This window comes from Moschus berezovskii, chromosome 27 (assembly GCF_049115385.1).
Source record: "Moschus berezovskii isolate FMDL1 chromosome 27, NW_MosBer_1.0, whole genome shotgun sequence".
In the NCBI taxonomy this organism is placed as follows: Eukaryota; Metazoa; Chordata; class Mammalia; order Artiodactyla; family Moschidae; genus Moschus; species Moschus berezovskii.
This window is the reverse complement of record NC_142486.1, coordinates 29325185-29347573: the sequence shown is the minus strand read 5'-3', so window position 1 is coordinate 29347573 and position 22389 is coordinate 29325185. Positions and strand designations below refer to the sequence as shown.

Here is a 22389-nt window from a genome sequence, read left to right as displayed (position 1 = left end):
TGCCACATTAAATTTTTTAGCCTTTCTTTTGTGAGGAGGGGGATAAGGAATATAAATGAGCAAATCTGTGCTTTATTCTTTAATTTTTTTTCAAGAAGCATCACAAGACAAAACATCACAAGCTTACCAGGAGCTCACAGTTCAGTTGGGCATTTCCAAGTTTACCTGGTGAAACTGGAAAAAGTTTTCAAATACAGTAGCTAAGCCAAAGGCTTCTCAAGTGGCTCAGTGGTAAAGAATCTGCCTGCGAAGGCAGAAGACTTGAGGTCGATCCCTGGGTGGGGAAGATCCCCTGGAGGAGGAAATGGCAACTCACTCCAGTATTCCTGCCTGGAGAATCCCATGGACAGAGGAGCCTGGCGGGCTATAGACCATGGAGTCCCAGAGTCAGACATGACGTAGTGACTGAACACTCCACCATACTGAAAGTGAATAGGAGGATGGTTGTCTGGGTGAAGAACAGTTGTTAAGTGTATCCGTTGTTCACCTCTGCAGTCACATGGTTGACCAGAAGCTATGGTCAAGCATCATGCTGTAAAATTCAAAGTATAATTTCTAAAGAAAGCATATCACTTATGCACCATTGTAAAACTGAAAAATCATAAGTCAAACATCATGTTGGGATTATTTGTATTTTGTTCCTTTTTTATTGCTGAATAGTGTTCCATTGCATGGATACACCACATTTTGTATGTGACAGACATTTCATTGTTCCAACTTCTTGGCTATAAATAATGCTGGATATAAAATAATGCTGCTGTGAACGTTCACATACAAGTCTTTATGTGAAGATATGTTTTCATTTCTTTGAGGAAGACAAAGAGTTGAGTTGCTGGGTTGTACAGTAAGCTTATGTTTACATTTTTAAGAAACTGTCAGACTCTTTTCCAAAGCAGCTGCACCATTTTTCATTCCCACCAGCAACATATGAGGCTTCTCGTCTCTGCACATCTTTGCTAACACTTGCTATTGTCTGTCTTTAATTTATACCCATTCTTATATGTGTACAGAGGTATCTTAATGGAGCTTCATTTTGTTATATCTAACCCTCCCACCAACCCTGTATTAGTCAGGATCAGCGAGGTTATGCTTGGTAAGAAACAATCCTCACACTTCATTGGCTCAAGACAACAAAGGTGTATTTCTCCTTCCTGTTATGTGTTTAGTGGTGATTTGAAGTGGGAGGAGGGGCTGTGTTCATCAAAGACCCTCAGGGACCCAGGCCACTTGAAACACATGAAGGTAAAAAACAAACTGCCTATCAATTCTTTTTTTATTATTATTATTTTTTGGCTACCCTGCACAATATATGGGATCTTAGTTCCCCGACCAGTGATCAAACCCACATTGCTTGCATTGGAATTGCAGAGTCTTAACCACTGAGCCACCAGGAAAGTCCCTGCACGTCAATTTTTTTTTTTTTTTTGAGTTCCATGTGCTATACAATAAGTCCTTATTGGACGCACATCAATTCTTAAAGCTTCCCTCTGGTAGTGAGAAGTCGCTTTCATTCTTATTTTGCTAACCAGCAAATTACATGGCCATGATTAACTTGAAAGGGGATGAAAAGTATAATAATAATTTTATTATGTGCTTAGAGGGGAAGAGGAGTTAGAATATTTGTGAATAGACTAATAACTTTCATAAATACCAAGAGGAAGACACTACATCACCATTTTACACATTAGGTGACCAAAGCTCGGAGTTTGATAGAGGATGCGTAGCTAATGAATTGAACCAAGGAATCTGACTCCCAAGCCTGTGTTCTGAACTATTGCGCTGAAGTTTTCTTCTAGATAGTATTAATGATAAATAGTCTTTCGAGATGTCTCTGGCTTTCTTAGTGGCTTAGATGGTAAAGAATTTGAATGAAATGCAGGAGACCTGGTTTCAACCCTTGGTTGGGAAGATCCCCTGGTGAAGGGAATGGCAACCCACTCTAGTATTCTTGCCTGGAGAAATTCCATGGACAGAAGAACCTGGTGGGCTACAGCCCATAGGGTTGCAAAAGAGTTGGACCCCACTGAGCAGGTACATACACATTTTAGTGAATAGGGCATAACAGCAGGAAACTCCCTGAAGGCAACTCCCAGCCATGCGGGGAGGGCGGCTATGAGGTTCTAGGGACTCTGGCTAGGAGCACAGCTCCAGGATCACACCTACTTTGGAATCTGGCTCTGCTGGCTGCCTATGCATCCTTGTAAGGTGCTCCTCCAAACCTCAATGCCCTCCTGGATAAGTGGGGCTAACACTCAGGAGGATTCATTGCACACGGTGGCTAGGATTTAATCAGAAAGCATGCATAAAGCACTCATTCTGGGGCCTGGAACTTTTGTGTCTCAGTGACTGTGTTAATAATACCAGTATCATCATAATAACCATCAAAGCATTCAGCAGATGGAAACAGGAAACTCTCCAGATTTGGTGCTTAGGAATTTGCTGTTCTTTGAATCATAGTTGTTTTTTAAAAAAATTTAATTGAGCTATAGTTGATTTACAATACAGGGTTAGTTTTGTGTACAGCAAAGTGATTCAGATATGTATATTATATGTACATATATTCTTTTTCAGATTATTTTCTGTCATAGGTTATTATAAGATATTGAATATAGTTCCCTGTGCTATACAGTAGGCCCTTGTTGTTTATGGAATGACTGATGACTTCAATCTTGTGATTGAAGTCATCCTTGGATAACCTTACCTACGGAAGCCCCGCTTCTGTCAACATGGGTCCAGGGTCATTTATAAGTTGAGGAAGAAGGGAATTCAAGAAGATGATGAATAAGATAAGAATAGGATGAATGGAAGAACAGGATGAAAATAAGCCAGTGAGGAACAGAAGAGGCAGTTGATTCTTGGAGGGCAGAACTAGCTTAGCAATAAGAACATGGTTCTGCCTTTTTCATTGGCTCTGGGACCCTGAGTGGGTCACTTGACCTGCCTGGCCTTCTGTCTAGAGAACTTAGTGGGTGAGATCACAGAGGCAACTTTGGTCTTACCTCTTCTTGTCTCTTTACAATTTCAGTGGGTTAAGTCCTTATCTTGGCATGGGGATGTCAGTTCAGGTGGGAACCAAGACCTTCTTTTCACTCATAGTTTTTTTTTTTTAAGTTCTATGATTCCTGAGTCACAAATTAGTCTCATTTCCAAAATCTCATCCAATTGTTAATAGTACCTAAAACTATCATTAAAGATGAGCCACTTTTTCCTCTTCTTCCACCTGCAACCCACCATCATGGGCTTCTGGCCTTTGGGGAAGAGAGAAATAGACACTTACCATCTTCCCCCACCGAACACAGACCAGGGGGTAGAAGAGAGGCCATGCAGGACAAACAGGGGTGCGGGAGGAAGGGCACAGGCAGACCTCGGACATGGCGTGGGTTACCAACGCCAGAGGACCACAATGAAGCAAATATCACAGTAAAGCGAGTCACAGGAAATTGTCGGTTTCCCAATGCATATAAACGTTATGTTTGCACTCTGCTGTAAGTCTATTAGGGACTTTTCTGGTGGCTCAGACAGTGAAGAATCTGCCTGAAGTGCAGGAGATAAAGAATCTGTCTGCAATGCAGGAGATAAAGACTCTGCCTGCAATGCAGGAGATGTGGTTTCAATCTCTGCATCGGAAGATCATCTGGAGGAGGAAATGGCAAGCCACTCCAGTATTCTTGCCTGGACAATCCCATGGAAAGAGGAGCCTGACGGGCTTACAGTCCATAGGGTTGCAAAGAGTCAGACACGTAGTCTATTAAGTGTGCAATAACATTATGTCTAATAAATATACATACATAATTTACATATATATATAATTTAAAAATACCTTTTTGCCAAAAATGCTAACCATCATTTGAGTCATAATCTTTTTGCTGGTGCAGCATTTAAAGTATCATGAAAATTACCACGATGTGAGAAAACCACAAAGTGAATAAATATTGGTGGACAAACTTCACTGGTAGACTTGTTCAACACAGGGTTGCCATAAACCTTCAATCTGTAAAAAAAAAAAAAATGCGGTATCTGTGAAGTATCATATAACAAAGTATGCCTGTACTTACTTTGGCTTTTAGAATCAAAAGATAACATTGTCTCCTCTGGGTGTGCTCAAGTACTACATAGGGTCATGGCCAGATCATGGTCATGGGTATTGAAGAGTTCCCAGCGTGGGTTAATACAACTCATACCACCAGGCTGCTTCACCAGAATCTGGTGATGCATCTCCAGCCTCTTCTGAGGAGGACTGGTTGCCCTTCTCAGCCACCCTGAGACAAAATCCATCAGTCAGCTCGCTCATGTGAGGTCCGTTGACAGTCATTAGGAAAACCTCCCTCTCTTCTTGGCTTTCTAGCCCTCTTTCATCCTGTGGATTGCTCAGGGGGTCATCTCCAGCTCCCTAGAAACAAGAGCCACCCAGGAAACTCTCCGTAGAACCTCCAGAAGCTGCTTTCGCGAGACCCGAGGCACAGGAACAGGTTAACCGCGCCCCCACCCCCTGCCCCAACCTTCTGCGTGTGTGTTCGTTAGGAGGTGAATGACTGCATGGGATTCGGCCCTCCCACCCAAGAAAAAAAATCATCCTAAAATTCTCTCTTAATTCCTATTGATTCTTTTTTATCCTCTTTGTGGATTAGGGATTTGAGAAATCAGAGGGATTAGAATTGCGAACCTAATTTGAAAGTACTGGCTGTGAAAATCTACATCCTCGTCTGGTGACTCCCATTGCAATTTCCTATCTATTTGCTCTCGATGTCTGTCTGTAACTTCCTACTTAACCATTCTTTTACATATAAAGTGGAGATATTGTCCGTCCTTACCCTGTGGGGGGTTTTAGGAGGTGCAGTGGCATAACCCATGCATGTGAAGTGCTAAGCACAGTGCAGGGCATATAGACAGAACTCAGATACATGCTGATATTATTCCCCCTGAATCCCTAGCACTTAAGCTGAGGATGTGACACGTAGGAAGATTTCAATACATGTTAATGAATGATTTCTAAATAGCTAACTGTATTGCAAGGCAAAATAAAAATAAGGGCTAAGTGAGTGTATAAGCTCTGTATCATGGCAACCAAGCAAGGCAGTAGGTAATCGTGAAGGATGCATCAGAGGAAGCCTCAGTAGGAAAGCAGTATTTAGGATTTCAGTAAGCAGAAAATGGGGCCATTGAGGACGCGTGTAGTCTCAGGACGGCATGTGTTTCTGGAAGAGCCCAAATGTGAGAAAAGGGAGTGTAGGATGAGCTCTTACTTACAAATGGGGCTGAGGGGTTACTTGGCCCAAATGATGTTTTCTTATGGGCCAGCCTGTCTCAGTGAGGGATCTTTCAACAACAAGTAATAGAAAATCAACTATTTTGATTGTTTCAAAATAGTTGGGCTTCACCCGCAAAGGGAAAACATGGCTCATGAAAGTGCAAAGTTGAGGATTAGGTTCCGGCGTCAGGTCTAGCTGGATCAAGGTTCACAGGATGTCAGCAGGATCTGTTCTTCAGCTTGGCTCTTGCTCAGTGCTGTTTTCATTCTCAGCAAGGCTCCCCCAGGAGTGGCAGGATGGCCATGGGACCTCCTGAGGCTGCTTTCCCCTCCAGAGGGAAATTCAGCTTATCTTCATCCTAACATTCCCAGCAGAAGTCCTGAGATTCACTGTCATTGGCCTGTCCCAGGTCCCCTGTTGATGGGGTGTTATGGGCTTGGGCCTGTACCAGGCATGTGCAGCAATAAATCGTTACTCCAAAAACTCAGTTTCTACTGCAGGAGACCAGGCTCTGGAGCTAAACTGCCTGACTTCCTATCTTGTTTCCCAGCCGTGTGACCTGGAACAGGGTCCATAATCTCTGGGTACTTCATTCCTTTCACCTGTAAAATCTAAATAATCATGAGGATAGGGTTTTTGAAAAGATTACATGAGCTTTTTTTAAAAAAAAATATTTGTTTGGTGCCATCAAGTCTTAGTTGTGGCATGTGAGGTCTTTGATGCATCACGCGCAATCTTTCGTCATGGTGCATAGATTCTCTAGTTGTGGCGTGCAGGCTCAGTCATGTGGCACTCGGGCTTAGTTGCCCCATGGCATGTGGGACCTTAGTTTCCCGACCAGGGGTTGAACCCTCATCCCTTGCATTGCAAGGCAGATTCTTAACCGCTGAACCACCAGGGAAGTCCCTACATGAGCTTTCACAAGTAAGGGTAAAACAGAATAATATCTTGAAGACCTGGCCAAATGCTGAATCCATGGCGCATGCATGCTAAGTCATGTCAGTCATATCCAACTCTTTGCGACCCTATGTACTGTAGCATGCCAGGCTCCTCTGTCCATGGGATTCTCCAGGCAAGAATAGTGGAGTGGGTTGCCGTGCCCGCCTCCAGGGGACCTTCCTGACCCAGAGATCGAACCTTATCTTTTATGTTTCCCGTATTGGCAGGCGGGTTGTTTACCACTAGTGCCACCTGGGAATCCACTGTAGCTCTTGTTGTTACTATAGTGACTTGACTTTGTGGCCTCATTGCTTGATGTCTATTCACAGTTATTCCAGAAGTTTCCACCCACACAGGTCTCTCAGGGAGAAGTGATTCCCTTTCAAGCATACGCTCAGTGCTGCTCCAAGCAGAGCTCCACCAGGCCTGGAACACATGCTTCCCACCATGAAGCTGTCCATGCTTAAAGAGGGTCCTTTTTAATTCACAGCTGAAGGTCTGAAACCCTAGTCATCCCCGTACTTGGCAGAATAGGAGAAATCAAGAAGAAATCTTAGCACTTGGTCCCTTCCCTTAAGGAGTTTGCAATCTAATCTTAAAGAGCAGAACACTCTGTCAAATACAGCTCCCAGAGGGACATGCCAATCTGCCCTGCCAGGGTGTTAATTGAACGACCTCCTTCCTCGGAGTCTCCTTCTTGGTTATAACAGGAATGAGCGTTTAGAAAAGGCGATGAGGAAGACAGAAACAGTGCCGATTCCCAAGGTCTGACTCGCCTGTTGTTTTTTTTCCTCCCTCCTCTTAAACCACTTACAAAGAAAAAGGGCAACCCTTCCCCACATAGTACCAGCAGGGTAACCCGAGAACATCCATTTAGCACGTCTGTCCCTGTGAAAAGGACCTTTCAGTGACACCGAGCTGAGTGTATCCCACTCTATTTATAGGCACTGTTTGTTTAATTCAAGTCCCGTCTCTAAGAATAAATAATGAACTCATCCTGGGGGCCAGCCAGAGCCTACAACTCTGTGACGAACCCGTAAATCCCTTTCTCTTTCCTTCTGGTTCTGGAAGAGGTTCTCTAACTCAGAGGTGAGCCACTTCCATTCACTGGGCTGGGGTGGGCTGGAGACCCATGCGTGCTCGGAAGCTGGGCTTGATGGTGCTTTTACATCATGGTTTTGGGGGAGGTTTTTGATGTTTGATTTTGGGTTGGTGATCTAAGAGCTGATCTTGAACCTCTCTCCCCCTCAAAGGAGGGACCCTAACCTGATATTTGCACCCCTGGTTGCTTAAACTTCAGACACAAAGAGACCCATTTGGACTCAGATCCCTCAGTAAGGAAGATGTGGCCGTGGAGAAAGAGGACCCCTTTCCATACCCTCCCAACCTGGTAGCAGGGCCTGGGGCCAGACTGTCTCACAAGGTACAGTACCATCCCTGGGTGTGGTTTGTTTGTTTGTTTTCAGGGTGTGTGATGAGAACCAAGAGCCATAACGCACTTGAAGTATGTAACCCCTGAAGGTGGTATAGGCCAGTCCAATAGAGCGTCTCAAGAAAACATAGTTTGTAGTCCCCCTGTCCCCATGCTGACCTGCTGGCTTAGCAACTCCTAGAACCAGACCCACTGAGTTTGAAGGGAATGACCTCAATGGAATCTTTGGGTCTAATGCAGGACATTGACACCTAAATATTCAGGGTCCAATAACATCACAGAATAACATCCTGCCTTTCCAGGACTTTATCTTAAGAAGGTAACCAAGCTTCTCAGGGAAGTGTCCATCCATGTGTTTATTCTCCCAATATCTGTTGGTCCACTTCTCTGTGCCAGATGCTATTCTGGGCACAGGAGATGCCTTGATGAGGAAGACAAGGTAGTCATGAGATGACAAGGTCTGATTTACTCTGAAAATATTCGGCATCTGCTCCCTTCCAACTGAGTCAGTCTGACTGTGCGATGTCTTCCCAGCAGGCCCTGAGCTCCATTCATTCCTCCATTCAGAAAGTACATGGGAGGCATGGTCTACACGTTAGGCACAGCTGGAATGCCTAGATATCGTAGTGAGTTCAAGATCTCTCCCTGCCCTTAAGATGTTTGGAGTCCAGTGGGGAAGATGAATATTAATTAAATTATTACGGAAATATGGATTCTTTATTATTATTATAAATGTTGGTGAGTTCTATAGAGCAGGGATCCCCAACCCCTGGTACCGGTCTGTGGCCCACTAGGAACCTGGTCACACAGCAGGACATGAGTGGTGGGTGGTTGAGTGAAACTTCATTTTTACTTACAGTCACTCCCCATCACTCACATTACCACCTGACTCCACCTCCTGTCAAATCAGTGGCGGCGCTAGATTCTCATAGGAGCACAAGCCCTACTGTGAACTGCGCATGCAAGGGATCAAGGTTGCCCACTCCTTGTGAGAATCTAATGCCTGATGACCTAAGGTAGAGTGAAGGCAATGATGCTAGCCCTGGGAGTGACTGCCACCATCTCCCATCATCCCCAGATGGAACCGTCTAGTTGTTCGAGGCTCCCACTGATTCTGCATTATGATGAATTATATAATTATTTCATTATATATCACAGTGTTGTGATAATAGAAATAAAGGACACAGTAAACGAAATGCGCTTGAATCATCCTGAAACCACCCCCTCTTCTCCAGTCTGTGGAAAAATTGTCTTCCACAAAAATGGTCCCTAGTGCCAAAAAGGTTGGGGACCACTGCTATAAGGTGAAATTCAGGGTACCATGAACCAAGTTCAGAGCCTAAGAGAGGGATCGACTCTGAGGGTTGGTGAGCAGTGAACTAGCAATGACTAAGAATCCTTGAGTTGTCCCAGATGGTGAGTTGTCTGTGGAGTGGTGAAGCAATGATGTCTATCTATAGGAAGTATTCGAGTTTCCATTAGCTGCTCTGGGTCATCCATACCGTCACCTGGCTGTTCTGAGGACTGTCACAGGCCGGTCGGTCTTGGTAACCTTAAGGAGGGTCTGTGTCCATGGAGAGCATGGGGATTCCTTTTGAGGCATCAGCTTGCTGAAGTTTTGACATTAACTTATGGGTCTGCCATGGACAGGGTGAAATCTTTTTCTTATGGGACATTCTTCTCACTCTGTCTCACTGGGTCAAGGAGTAAAGAGTATCATCATCATATGTTTTCATGGTTTTACTTGTGAATGGTAGTCTGGCCACTATACTCAGAGATCTGGATCAGAAGATGGCCACACATTCCCCTCTGCAGTTTTATGCCTTCAAATGTTCACATACACTGGCTTTGGAAGTGGAATTTCTCACAGAAGCAGTTGGCACTCCCAGGTATCTTTCTGGATTAATTTCGGTGCAACTTTGAGTGAATCCTTTCAGCAGTAAGCTCTTTATTTGAAAAGTAGTATGTATATTATCTCTTTTATACCGAGCATTTTGGTAGGAACCAAATTTAAAGAGCCTCTTGATGAGGGTTAAAGAGGAGAGTAAAAAAGCTGGCTTAAAACTCAACATGCAAAAAACTAACATCTGGCATCCAGTCTCATTGCTTCATGGCAAATAGATGGGGAAAAAGTGGAAATGGTGGCAGATTTTATTTTCTTGAGCTCCAAAAATCACTGCAGATGGTGACTGCAGCCATAAAATTAAGATACTTGTTCCTTAGAAGAAAAGCTATGATAGCTTGGCAGAGACATCACTTTGCCAACAAAGGTCTATATAGTCAAAGGTATGGTTTTTCCAGTAGTCATGTAGGGATGTGAGAGTTGGACCATAAAGAAGGCTGAACACTGAAGAACTGATACTTTCAAACTGTGGTGCTGGAGAAGACTCTAGAGAGTCCCCTGAAATCAACCCTGAATGCTCATTGGAAGGACTGATGCTGAAACTGAAGCTCTAATACTTTGGCCACCTGATAAGAAGAGCTGACTCATTGGAAAAGACCCTGATGCTGGCAAAGATTGAGGGCAGTAGGAGAAGCGGGTGACAGAGGATGAGATGGTTGAATGGCATCACCAGTGCAATAGACATGACTTTGAGCAAACTCCAGGAGATAGTGAAGGACAGGAAAGCCTGGTGTGCTGTAGTCCATGTGGTTGTAAAGTGTCGGACCTGAAAGCAACTGAAAGTCACTCAGTCTTGTCCGACTCTTTGCAACCCCATGGACTGTCCATGGAATTCTCCAAGCCAGAACACTGGAGTGGGTAGCCTTTCTCTTCTCCAGGGGATGTTCCCAACCCAGGGATTGAACCCAGGTCTCCTGCATTGCAGGCAAATTCTTAACCAGCTGAGCCACCAGGGAAGCCCAAGAATACTGGAGTGGGTAGCCAATCCCTTCTCCAGCAGATCTTCCCAACCCAGGAACTGAACCGGAGTCTCCTGCATTGCAGGCAGATTCTTGACCAACTGAGCTATCAGGGAAGCCTCCGAGTGACTGAAAAACAACAACACAAAGTTAAACCAAGAAAAAGAATATAAGAATGTGCCTTTACCTCCAAAATTTTCCAAGGGTTCAGAAAAGAATTTTCATTCCCTGGTCCCAAAATATTTATTGAGTGCCTCCAGTGTACCAGACACAGAGCCAGGAAGGTATACACGTCAACAGGACCAGTACAGCCCGCAGAGCTTACAACCAGTGAAGGGAGACAGCTACTCAAACCATCAGGGACAGGAGAGTTTCAGATAGCTTCATATGCTAGGCTGGGCAGAGAAGACCTCTCAGAAATCGTGACATCTGAGCAGAACCAGAATGATGAGATGGAGCCAACTGTGAAAAGTTTTAAGGAAAGAGCATTCTAACTGGAGAGAAAGAACAAATAGGAAAGCTCTGTGGCACACGAAAGATTGGTTTGTTTAAGGCAGAGTAGGAACTGAATATAGCTAGGGACCCCCCTGGTGGTCCAGTGGTTAAAATTCCTCGCTCCCAATGCAGGGGGCCCAGGTTTCATCCCCGGTCAGGAAAGTAGATTCCATATGCTGCAACTAAAGATCCCATCACAGCCAAATAAATAAATATTTTTAAGAAAAGAAGTTTCTGTGGCTGAACAAGTTTCTGTGTCTCAAGGGGTGAGTGATGGGTAAGCCGGGGTGTGGAGTGTGCATTTTAGTTTGAATTCAGAGGAAGCATTTGGTAGGTAAACGGATGGCATTTCAGCCTGTACCTATGTACCTACCTGGGGAAGATGTCTGTTGCCTCAGTGAAATTTTGAAAGTGACAGACCTCGAAGTCTTAGAACTCAGAACTGCACAGAAACCCATAGATGGAAACAGAAGAAATTAATGTTGGCCTGTTTCTGGATAAAAACAGTCACCACTAATCTCAGAGGCTTCCCTGGGCAGGAGAGGATGAAAGTACAAAGTGAATAAACCATGAAACAGTCTCCTGCTTGTTGTTCAGTATCCATTCCATCACCTTTTGGGGTCAGTGCCTGAAATCTCCTTTGGGAAATCATTGCTTCCCTGTTCTTGGCAATCTGGTTTTGTCTCAATCTAATCAGTGTTTTCTTCACATCCCACCCTGGCACCCAAGGGATTGACTCAGGGATGGGCACAGAACCCAGTCAGAGCCAGTGAAACACAAGAAGACATTTCATGGCACCTTCTGGCAAAAAGAATTTCCTCTCTCTTCCTTAGGAGCAGCAGTCTATGGATATGAGGTCTAGAACCACTGCAACCATTTGTGACCAAGCAGGAAGACTCTGGAACTGCTAGAGGATGTGGGGAAGCCCTGCACAGTGCCTGAAGAGGAAGCCAACACCACAGAAGGCAGAGCCAAGAGGAGAGAAAGAAGTCCTTGTGATGGCATCAAGTCCCTGGATCAAGCCTCACCTGAAGCCTAACCTAATGCTGGTCTTTTTAGTGGCCTCAGCCAATTAAGTGTTCTTTATTATATAACCCAATTTAAATAAGGATTTCTATGTCTTGCAACATAAAGGGCCCATCTATAAGGAAACCTTAGAATAGGTACCCAACAGTGCCAAGGGCCTCCTCTGCACCCCAAGCCTCTAGGAGGAAGTGAGCCTGTTCCAGAACCCAAATAAAAGGTCTCTCCTCCCACTTCTCTATTTCAGGGTTTCCATGCCTCCTGTCGCCATAGCACCGTGACTCTCTCGGAGAGGCGGAGAAACAGAGGAGGAGAAGGGGCCTGTTTCCAGGCTGTGTTGCCACGTGTAGTGGCTGGGGATGGTGGGGGGCTGGGCAGCGAGGTGGCTCCACGCTTGACATTTCAGGATATAGATAAGAGGGTAAAAATAAACCCCCAAGCGCCTATAGCAGCGCTCGCTTCTCTTGCTTCACAGCTCTTATCTCTCTCTGCTTTGGGGACAGAAAGGTTCCTTTCAGGTCACCGCACAGCTTGCCTCCCTCCAGCCCTGGACAGGAAGGAGGCAATGTAGGTGGTTGGTTTACACCTGTCCACATCTGCCCGCCCTCCTCTGGGAAGTCAGGTGACTCCCTTCTTCCTGCAGCCCCGCTTGTTATTTTGCAAGTAGTCTTTCACGCCTTTGCCTTCATTTGGTGCTCCAGTAGCTGGGTGGGACAGGCGAACCAGGGAGCCAGGGTCTCCATTTTCCTGATGAGAAAAGCAGTGAGGGTGGAAATGATGAAGTGTCCAAGTCACCCTGCCAGTGAGTCCAAACGTGTTCTGATCTAAACCCAGGGCTTGTGCATGTCTATCGGTTGTCAGGGATAAAAAGAATTGACTCCCTTTCTGCAGCTCCAGCCCTCCTTGTGCAGCCATGGAGGCTGGGTACAAGAGGGGGAGCATTCAGATCACCTGTAAGATAAGCGTGAAGCAGCGTTCCGTGCTGCCTGTTGGCACTGCCCCCTTGGTTCCCTCCCAATCACGCAGACTCAGGGTTTTGTCCATTTCAGTGAGAAAACTGTTTACTGTGGAGGGGTGGCTAGGACTACAGAGTACTTTTTTAGATTTTTTTTTTATTGCAATATAGCTTATTTACAATGTAATATTCTTTTTTGCTATTACACATATACAGGTATCCACTCTTTTTTAGATTCTGTTCCCGTATAGATCATTACAGAGTATTGAATACAGTTCCCTGTGATATACCATAGGTCCTTATTAGTTATCTATTTTACATTTGGCACTGTGTTTATGTCAATCTCAATCCCCAATTTAAGGAATAAGCTTTTTTAAAAAATATTTATTTAATTTTTTGGCTGGGCTGGATCTTTGTTGCTGCACGCAGGCCTTCTCTAATTGCAGCAAGTGGGCACTACTCTCTAGTTGCGGAGGAGAGTGGGCTTCTCATTGTGGTGGCTTCTCTTGTGGAGGAGCTCAGGCTCTAGAATGTGTGGGTTTCAGCAGTTATGTCTCACAGGCTTAGCTACTCCGTGGCATGTGGGATATCCCCAGACCAGGGATCAAACCCACGTTCCCTGCATTGGCAGGCTGATTCCCGACCCCTGGATGACCACCGAAGTCCTGAGGAACAAGCTTTGATCACACACTAAGGTACAAGGAGGCTTCCTGAACCTCAATCTTCTCATCTATAAAATGATGATAAAAATATTTATACACACCAGGACTGTTACAAGGATTAAACAAGGCATTGCATGCAAGACACTCACATGATGATCTGAAATTTGGAGCTCCATAGTACAATGACAGCCTTTCCTGTGCCGATATTTGTATAGAGTGACAATGCCACTCACCCACGTCTATAGAACATACCCTTTGAGTTATTTTTCTCTCAGTGGCCAAGGATTTGCACGAGCCATTTCATCAGTTAAGACTCCTGTGGTTGCAAGTGACCGAAACTATGATCCTGACTGGATGACATGAAAGAGGAATTTGTTGGCTCAGAGGGGAGCTGTAAAGGCGGCCAAGGGTAGAGGCTAGCTTCAGGCACAGCTGGATCCAGGGATGGAAGGATACCATCAGGATCAGGTTTCTCATTCTCCCAGTCTCTCAGCTCCGTTCCCTCTCTGTTGGCTCCCTCCCTTCTTGTGGCAGAAATGGCTGTAGAAGCTCCTGGCTCATCTTCTTAGAATCAAGGCCAGCAGGAAAAAGCCAGCCCCAACATTCCCAGCAAAAATCTATATGCATCTCACTGCCCATCCCTGAACAATTATGGTCAGAGGAATGTGTTGCCCAGAGGGAGACAAGCCCGGATGGCCTCCCAGCCCTGGAGCCGGGGTGGCTCTGCTCCACTCAAAGCCCAGGTCCGAGAGGAGAGAGCAGTGGTGTCCAGAGGGGAATCACATATCTGGTGACTGGCAATCGCCCGCACTTGACAGCCTGGTATCCCAAAGTGGACGTTGATGAGTGGACTTCTTTAATCCTACAGAACAGAACGAACTACAGCTGGGCTGCAAAGCCAGGCGGACTGGCTCCAACCAAAACTGAAAGCTCTCATCTGAGGCTCCCTCAATGCCAGCTGCTGACCGACTGGACCAGCTGACCTCAAACAGGATACTTTCCCTGAGCTGCAGCCTACCGACTGCAAATCCAGCATCCCGGATGGGATGCAGACAACCCGGGGGCCGTTCCAAAAGCTTCCATCATTAATCCTGTTCCGCCTCCACTGTGATTTACTACCTGCTTATCTTTCTTCTAAAAAGGAACCAGCCATCAATGCAAAGCTCCCCTGACGGCGCCCCCAAAATAAACATGACGCGGGGCCACACTGTTATTCAGTTGCAGCCAGCTGCTCTCACATGCCCCAAGCTTGAGGTCTGCTGTTAAAAGGAAGGTTAGCGAGTATCAGGAAGGCGTTAAGGACCCACCCAGCACCAGCTTGAGACTTGGTGAAATTAAGACAATTAAAACAAATTAGAAAGGGAATAACTTCCCACTGGGTAATTCCGTGGTGTCTATAGCTTTAGAAGTGTTATTCGTGTTCCTTGCTGACACATGGAAAATTCTTATTGCCAGGGAATGGGCCAGGCCTCCTGCTTTGTCTAATATTCGATGCTGGTCAATCTGCAACCCCAAAGGCACTCTTGAACTTTCCCCTCTCCTGGCTCCTCCGCAAGCCTGCAGCAGTGATGGAAAAGAACAGGATAAGAGAGTACGAATGATTTTTTGAAAAAAATAACTTTGATAATTATGTATGCATTTCCAATGGGAGATTCTGGGAATTATTCCTAAAAGGCTGGAAAGAATTTCTTCTTTTGATCTCGGTTCTGAGCCAGAGAAAATCAAATTAAGAAAGAAAACCAACAGAGAATTCTCAGTGGGGAGGCAGGAGCTGAAGCAGGGCTTGTTCCGAGGGTCCTGGGGAAAAGAAAATGGAAAGAAAAGTCCCCAGACACCTTCGTGTCATGATGTTGAAGCCTAGAAGGAGGGGCGGCTGGAGGAGTCGGATGAAAGCTGGGAGGAGAGCAAGGCTGTGTCCCCACACCCTCCTGCGAGCCTTCCTTCCCTTCCTTTGAGGGGCCAGAGAATGTTCCCCCGGTTCCTGTGGCTTTTCCCACCGCACACGTGGCCACCAGCCTCCTTCCGACAGCCCTGACTTCCAGAGGACCCCAACTCAGAGCCGTCACGACACAACCAGCCAGCGTGGGCGTGTGAGCAGTTCCTTTATATATATATATTTTAAAAAAAAATCCTCCCTTGGAGGCACCGGGAGAAATGGTCCTGCCACTTCCCTAAATCTTCTGTGGTTGCTAAGCAGCCCGCCTCCGCCCCTTCCCACTTCCCTCTGCTCGGCGCCTTTGTCTCTCCCCACCCTCCACCCCCACACCAGCTCTTCCCTGCCTTCCTGCCGGGGCTCAGAAATCAGAGAACAGTCCCTGAACGCCTCCCGGGTCCGAGGGCCACAGCAGCGCGCCGGCACGCAGCCTCCCTCGCTGCTCTGCCCATCGTGCTCTTGCGGCCTCGCTGCAAAGACCCTCGCCCTACCCTTCCCTTCTTCCTTCCGTCCTCGCTTCCCTCCTTCCTTTCCTTCCTTCCTTTCTTTCCTTTTCTTCCTTCCTTCCTCCGTCCCTCCCTGGCTTCCTCCTTCCACCAATAACACCAAACACTTACCATTTGTCAGGATCCCTCAAGGAGCTGATTGTGGGACGCAGGCACAAGCAACTGGCACTCATGGGAAGCCCTAGCCCTGTGTGCAGCTCATCCACCCATCAGCGGTGGTGCTCTGGTACCTCTTCCCAGGGCCCCTGGAAGCATCCATCTACCCCTACATGTGGGTAATGGCTATAGGTTTTCCTGAAGATGTCACAGGAGCATCTGAAGAGGAAGTTGGCAGCCACCTCTCCAAACGTCCCGGCCCCATCTCTCTTCCCTTGAAGACCTTCTGTACCTGAGTCCTCTCTCTCTCTGATCCTCTTCTGACAGCCTGTCTCCCTCCTCCGGCTCCTGCTCTCATCCCCTTCTCTCCCACATCATCCCTCCCCCACTTTCCTCTCCCTTTGCTGGTTTTTGCACTGTGTGGTGTATTGCCCTGCAAGTTTGTGCCTTCAAAGTTGCAAGAAGTATCACCCACTGCTTCCCACGCTCATATTGCCACCATCCATCAGAAAAGGGTCATCCGGTTTTCTGGACCAGACCTGGGGTTGTGTGTGTTTGGGTGTGAGCATGTACAAAATAGCACTCCAATATCATTTCAGTTCAGTTCAGTTGCTCAGTCGTGTCCGACTCTCTGCGACCCCATGAATCACAGCACGCCAGGCTTCCCTGTCTATCACCAACTCCCGGAGTTCACTCAAACTCATGTCCACAGAGTCGGTGATGCCATCCAGCCATCTCATTCTCTGTTGTCCCCGTCTCCTCCCGCCCCCAACCTTTCCCAGCATCAGAGTCTTTTCCAGTGAGTCAACTCATCACATGAGGTGGCCAAAGTATTGCAGTTTCAGCTTCAGCATCAGTCCTTCCAATGAACACCCAGGATTGATCTCCTTTAGAATGGACTGGTTGGATCTCGTTGCAGTCCAAGGGACTCTCAAGAGTCTTCTCCAGCACCACAGTTCAAAAGCATCGATTCTTCGGCGATCAGCTTTCTTCACAGTCCAACTCTCACATCCATACATGACCACTGGAAAAACCATAGCCTTGACTAGATGGACCTTTGTTGGCAAAGTAATGTCTCTGCTTTTTAATATACTATCTAGGTTGGTCATCGGAGAAGGCAATGGCAAGCCACTCCAGTACTCCTGCCTAGAAAATCCCATGGATGGAGGAGCCTGGTAGGCTGCAGTCCGTGGGGTCTCTATGGGTCGGACATGACTGAGCGACTTCACTTTCACTTTTCACTTTCACACATTGGAGAAGGAAATGGCAATCCACTCCAGTGTTCTTGCCTGGAGAATCCCAGGGACAGGGGAGCCTGGTAGGCTTCCGTCTATGGGGTCACACAGAGTCGGACACGACTGAAGTGACTTAGCAGCAGCAGCAGGTTGCTCATAACTTTCCTTCCAAGGAGTAAGCGTCTTTTAATTTCATGGCTGCAATCAGCATCTGCAGTGATTTTGGAGTCCAAAAAAATAAAGTCTGACACTGTTTCCACTGTTTTTCCATGTATTTCCCATGAAGTGATGGGACCAGATGCCATGATCTTTGTTTTCTGAATGTTGAGCATCAAGCCAACCTTTTCACTCTCCTCTTTCACTTTCATCAAGAAACTTTTGAGTTCCTCTTCACTTTCTGCCATAAGGGTGGTGTCATCTGCATATCTGAGGTTATTGATATTTCTCCCAGCAATCTTGATTCCAGCTTGTGCTTCTTCAAACCCAGCATTCCTCATGATGTACTCTGCATATAAATTAAATAAGCAAGGTGACAATATACAACTTTGACGTACTCCTTTTCCTATTTGGAACCATTCTGTTGTTCCATGTCCAGTTCTGACTGTTGCTTCCTGACCTGCATACAGGTTTCTCAAGAGGCAGGTCAGGTGGTCTGGTATTCCCATCTCTTAGGGATCGATTAAAGAATAAAGAAAGACACATAAATGGTAGCCCTCAGTTTTAATAAATCAGTGGTTTCCTCTGATGGGGAGTGTGGGAGGGTTGTGATTTTGAGGAAAGGGTATGCACAGAGGTGAGGGTAGAGCAGAGCCACTCTAGGGTGGCCCATCCTGGTTTGCCCAAGCCTGAGGGGTCCCAGGATCCAAAACTTTCAGCACTAAAATCAGGAAAAGCTGGCCAGATGGGGACAACTTGGCCACCCTAGGCTGTTCTGTATCTGCAATGCTTTGTCTTTTAAGGATGGGTGGTACAGACCACTTTGCCATGTTTTCTGTATCTTTTTATGTCTTTTTTTTTTTCATTGTAAAAAGAGAAAAAAAATCACCTCTCCTGAGAGATGTGTCTGGAAGCATCCAAGAGAGAGTGACTGATTGTATGGGGGAGATCAGGAAAAATTGGGAGGTGAAAAAACATCCTATTTGAGATGAAGCTTGAAATAAAAGGGAGACCTCCTCTGGCACTTACTCCTTAGTTTGGAATTCCTTCTCTTCTCTCTGAATACCCTGCTGAGTTTCAGGCTCCAGGAGAGCAGGGGTTGGCTGTGATGGGTAGTTTTATTCCACTTATCTGGGTCATGGGAAGCCCAGACATTTGGTCAAACATGATTCTGGGTGTGTCCGTGCTGGTGATTCCGGATAAAATTAACATTGGAATCAGGAGACTGAATAAAGCAGATTGACTTCTCCAATTTGGGGAAGGGGCCTCACAATCCATTGAAGACTTAAATAGAAAAAGAAAGAGTTGAGTAAGAATTCCCTCTTTCTGCCTGACTGTCTTGAAGCTGATTTATCGGTCTTCTGCCTTCGAACTTGGACTCGAACTTGTGCCATTGGTTTTTCTGGGTCTCCAGCTTGCTGACTGCCAGTCTGGAACTTCTTGGCCTCCATAATTGCATGCAGGAAACCCTGGTTCAATTCCTGGGTAGGGAAGATCCTCTGGGGAAGGAATAGGCTACCCACTCCAATATTCTTGGGCTTCCCCGGTGGCTCAGCTGGTAAAGAATCCGCCTGCAATGTGGGAGACCTGGGTTCGATCCCTGGGTTGGAAAGATCCCCTGGAGAAGGGAAAGGCTACCCACTCCAGTATTCTGGCCTGGAGAATTCCATGGACTGTATAGTCCATGGGGTCACAAAGAGTCAGACATGACTGAACGACTTTAAAAAAATAATAATTGCATGAGCCAGTTCCTTATAAGTTCCTATCTCTCCATACATCCATCTATCTGTCTTATGAGTTCTATCCCAATTTTTGCTGGAGAACTGAGACTGATACACTGAATCTTATTATCTTTCTATCCCCGGTACCTTGCCCAGATCCTCCATGCATAGTAGATGCTCACTATATATCTGCCAAATGAAGATAAAGAAGTACAGATAGTGAAAACACATGGGGGCAGAGTTATATTGGTTGTTGTTTTGTTGTTCAGTCACTCAGACTCTTTGCAACCCCGTGGACTACAGCACGCCGGGTTTCCCGGTCCTGTTTTGTTGGTACCTGGCTTGTTTGGTGAGCAGAGAGATTGGGGCGGCCAGTGTGTTAGCGGGTAGGGCTCAGGGAAGGGAGGAAATGGAAGGGTGAGCAGGAAAGCAGACAGAGTCATGCCATCTAATGCCCCTCCACCCCCAGCCCACACCACAAGCCTTTGCCTGGAGACTAGACGTGCAACTCAGGAGCATGCAGGCACCAGGCAGGTGATAAGGAAGGATGATGGCTGTGAGACAATAGACAATGGTGGAGATTGTGTCCCAAGGAACACCTGCCTAGGGAGGCACTGTGCTCAGCTCCAGCCAACTGTACTTACGCAGGAATAGGACTCGGTGTCTCAAGAAAAGTTGGAAAAACAAGCTTTTCATGCAAAACTTCCAAGTTTTTTAAAAAAACTCAATATAGGCCAAGCAAAAACCCATCTGGGAGCCCCTAGTCCATGGACAGAGCCAAGCAAGGTTTCCAAGGCAGGTCTGTGACACAGCAAGGGGCTTCCCTGGTGGCTCAGATGGCAAAGAATCTGCCTGCAATGCAGGAGAGCTGGGTTCAATTCCTGGGTCAGGAAGATCCCCTGGAAAGGGGAATGGCAACCCATTCCAGTATTCTTGCCTGGGAAATCCCATAGACAGAGGAGCCTGGTGAGCTACAGTCCATGGGGTTGCAAAGAGTTGGACACAACTGAGCAACTAACACTTCTGTGACACAGCCCCATTCAGCTTGTAGCTGGATGGTTTGGGCAGTAGAGTATAAGAGGGGCAGGAGGAAGGCCTGTGGCTGTGGGTGGCAAGCTGTAACTCCCAAGAGCCCCTCGCAGAAGTGAAGGGCTTGGTGGCAGCCTGGGAGCCTGACTTCTGGAGGGCCCTCATCTAGGGGGGAGAGTAGCCTAGTTGGACCCCAGAGCAATGATCAGGAGTGGGAAGGATGAACTGTCACTTTTCCCTTGTTTCCCAAAGCCACCCGTCCCATTCCATCCTGGCCTACGACCATAGGTTAATCAGGGCCGGTCACTGGACAGATGTGGTCCCAAAGGATCATGGGAGAGCTGCAGCGATGCAGCATTTTCCACACTAAGTCATGACCCCAGCAAATCACAGTGTGGGTAACTGCAGGTCAATCGGAAGTGGAGTAAGCAGGGCCTGTGCACTAATCTGCATGGATGACGTTCAGGGGAGGGGGAGTGACCAGGCTCTCCATGCTGGCCAGGACACCACCCATCAGGCCCCCCCTACCCCGTGACCCTGCCACCCTGCTCCCCTTTCCCTTCAACCACAGACCGCAGATGGTGTTGAGACCCAAGTACAGAGGCTGCAACCAGCTGCAAACCAACCAGCTGAGTCCCAGAGCGATCAAAGGCATGGCCCTGTGCCAGGTCTCTGGCTGGAATGGACATTTGGAGGCAGAAGCTTCAAGCCCAGAGCTCTGAGAACGCGCTTCCCAGGTTGTGTTCAGTGGCTGGACTCACCTCCACGGAAGCCATTCCCCAGGAGCTCCTATAAAAAACCGGAGTGACTGGCCAGCTGGTTCAGCTCCTGGCACAGCCCAGATCCCACCTTCCCACCTGGCCCTCAGGCCTCCTTTGTGAGGCTCCGCTATCCCTGCAGTGCTGGGCTGATGCTGGCAAGGATGGTTGAGATGCACTTGGGTTTTACCTGCCAAGGGCCTAGACCAAGGCATCCAACTGTCCAGCCTCCAAGATGGGCTGACAGAGCCCACCTGGCTGTACGGGGGAAGGTTCCAGACAACCACACACACACACCCCCCTTCATCCCCTTCAGCCCCTCCTTCAGCCCCCCATGGATTGGCCCTGTCCTGTGAGCCTCTGGGAATTGATGAACAACAGCTGGGAGTACAACAGTGACCCGGGGAGAATGACACAGCCAGCTTATTTATACATGTCTTCATTTTTAAGAGCAGTGAAGCGAAATTTTTCCAAGTAGTGAGAGAGAAAGGAAGCCTGGCTCTCAAAGTTGGTTCTATTCAGCGATTTTTGACTGACGGCTGATCACACACCCTGCATAGGAGTGAAGGAGGGAACTCATGGGGGGTGAGTGGGGCTCAGATGGGAGCCTCGGCCAGAGCAGGGGGGCAGCTGGGCACCTTATGCAGGCTTGTGTGTTCCATCTGCACCAGTTTTGAGGAGTAGGTGGTATTTTTCCCATTGATCAGTTGGGGAAGTAAAGCTCAGAGAGGTCAAGTAATTTGCATAAGGTCAAGATCCTACTAGTGGCAGAGCAGACACTCAAACAGGGGCTGACTGGCTGCAGAGCTCCAGCTCTTTGCTGCAGAAATGCCAGCCAGAATGCTCCAGGGATGGAACCCTGTTTGACTGCATTTTTTAAAAGTGCCTACCAAGTGTGGGCCCAGCTCTCTTTGGTCCAGGACTGTGCTCACCTAGTCCAGGGCTCCTGAGACCAGCCTCCCACCTCACTGCATCAGACATACATGGTCAACTTCAAAAATGCTGGAGAATGTCTATGAAAGTTGTTTACAAAGGATTTAAGCAAACAAGCATATGTACAATGGAATATTCAGTTCAGTTCAGTCACTCAGTTGTGTCTGACTCTTTGCAGCTCCATGAATCGCAGCACACCAGGCCTCCCTGTCCATCACCACCTCCTGGAGTTTACTCAAACGCATGTCCATCAAGCCAGTGATGCCGTCCAACCATCTCGTCCTCTGTCATCCCCTTCTCCTCCTGCCCTCAATCTTTCCCAGCATCAGGGTCTTTTCCAATGAGTTAGTTCTTCACATCAGGTGTCCAAGGTATTGGAGTTTCAGCTTTAGCATCAGTCCTTCC

General features: G+C 47.1%; 1 protein-coding gene across 1 annotated transcript in view; it reads left to right on the top strand.

Annotated features, from left to right (window-relative positions):
* The first annotated feature begins 7171 nt into the window (after positions 1-7171).
* Positions 7172-22389, top strand: part of MRTFB (myocardin related transcription factor B) — a 295702-nt gene continuing 280484 nt past the window's right edge. Inside the window, exons 1-2 of the mRNA XM_055409522.2 lie at positions 7172-7277; positions 7489-7611. The gene's annotated coding sequence lies outside the window, so the exon portion shown is untranslated. The remainder of the gene's footprint in view (positions 7278-7488; positions 7612-22389) is intronic.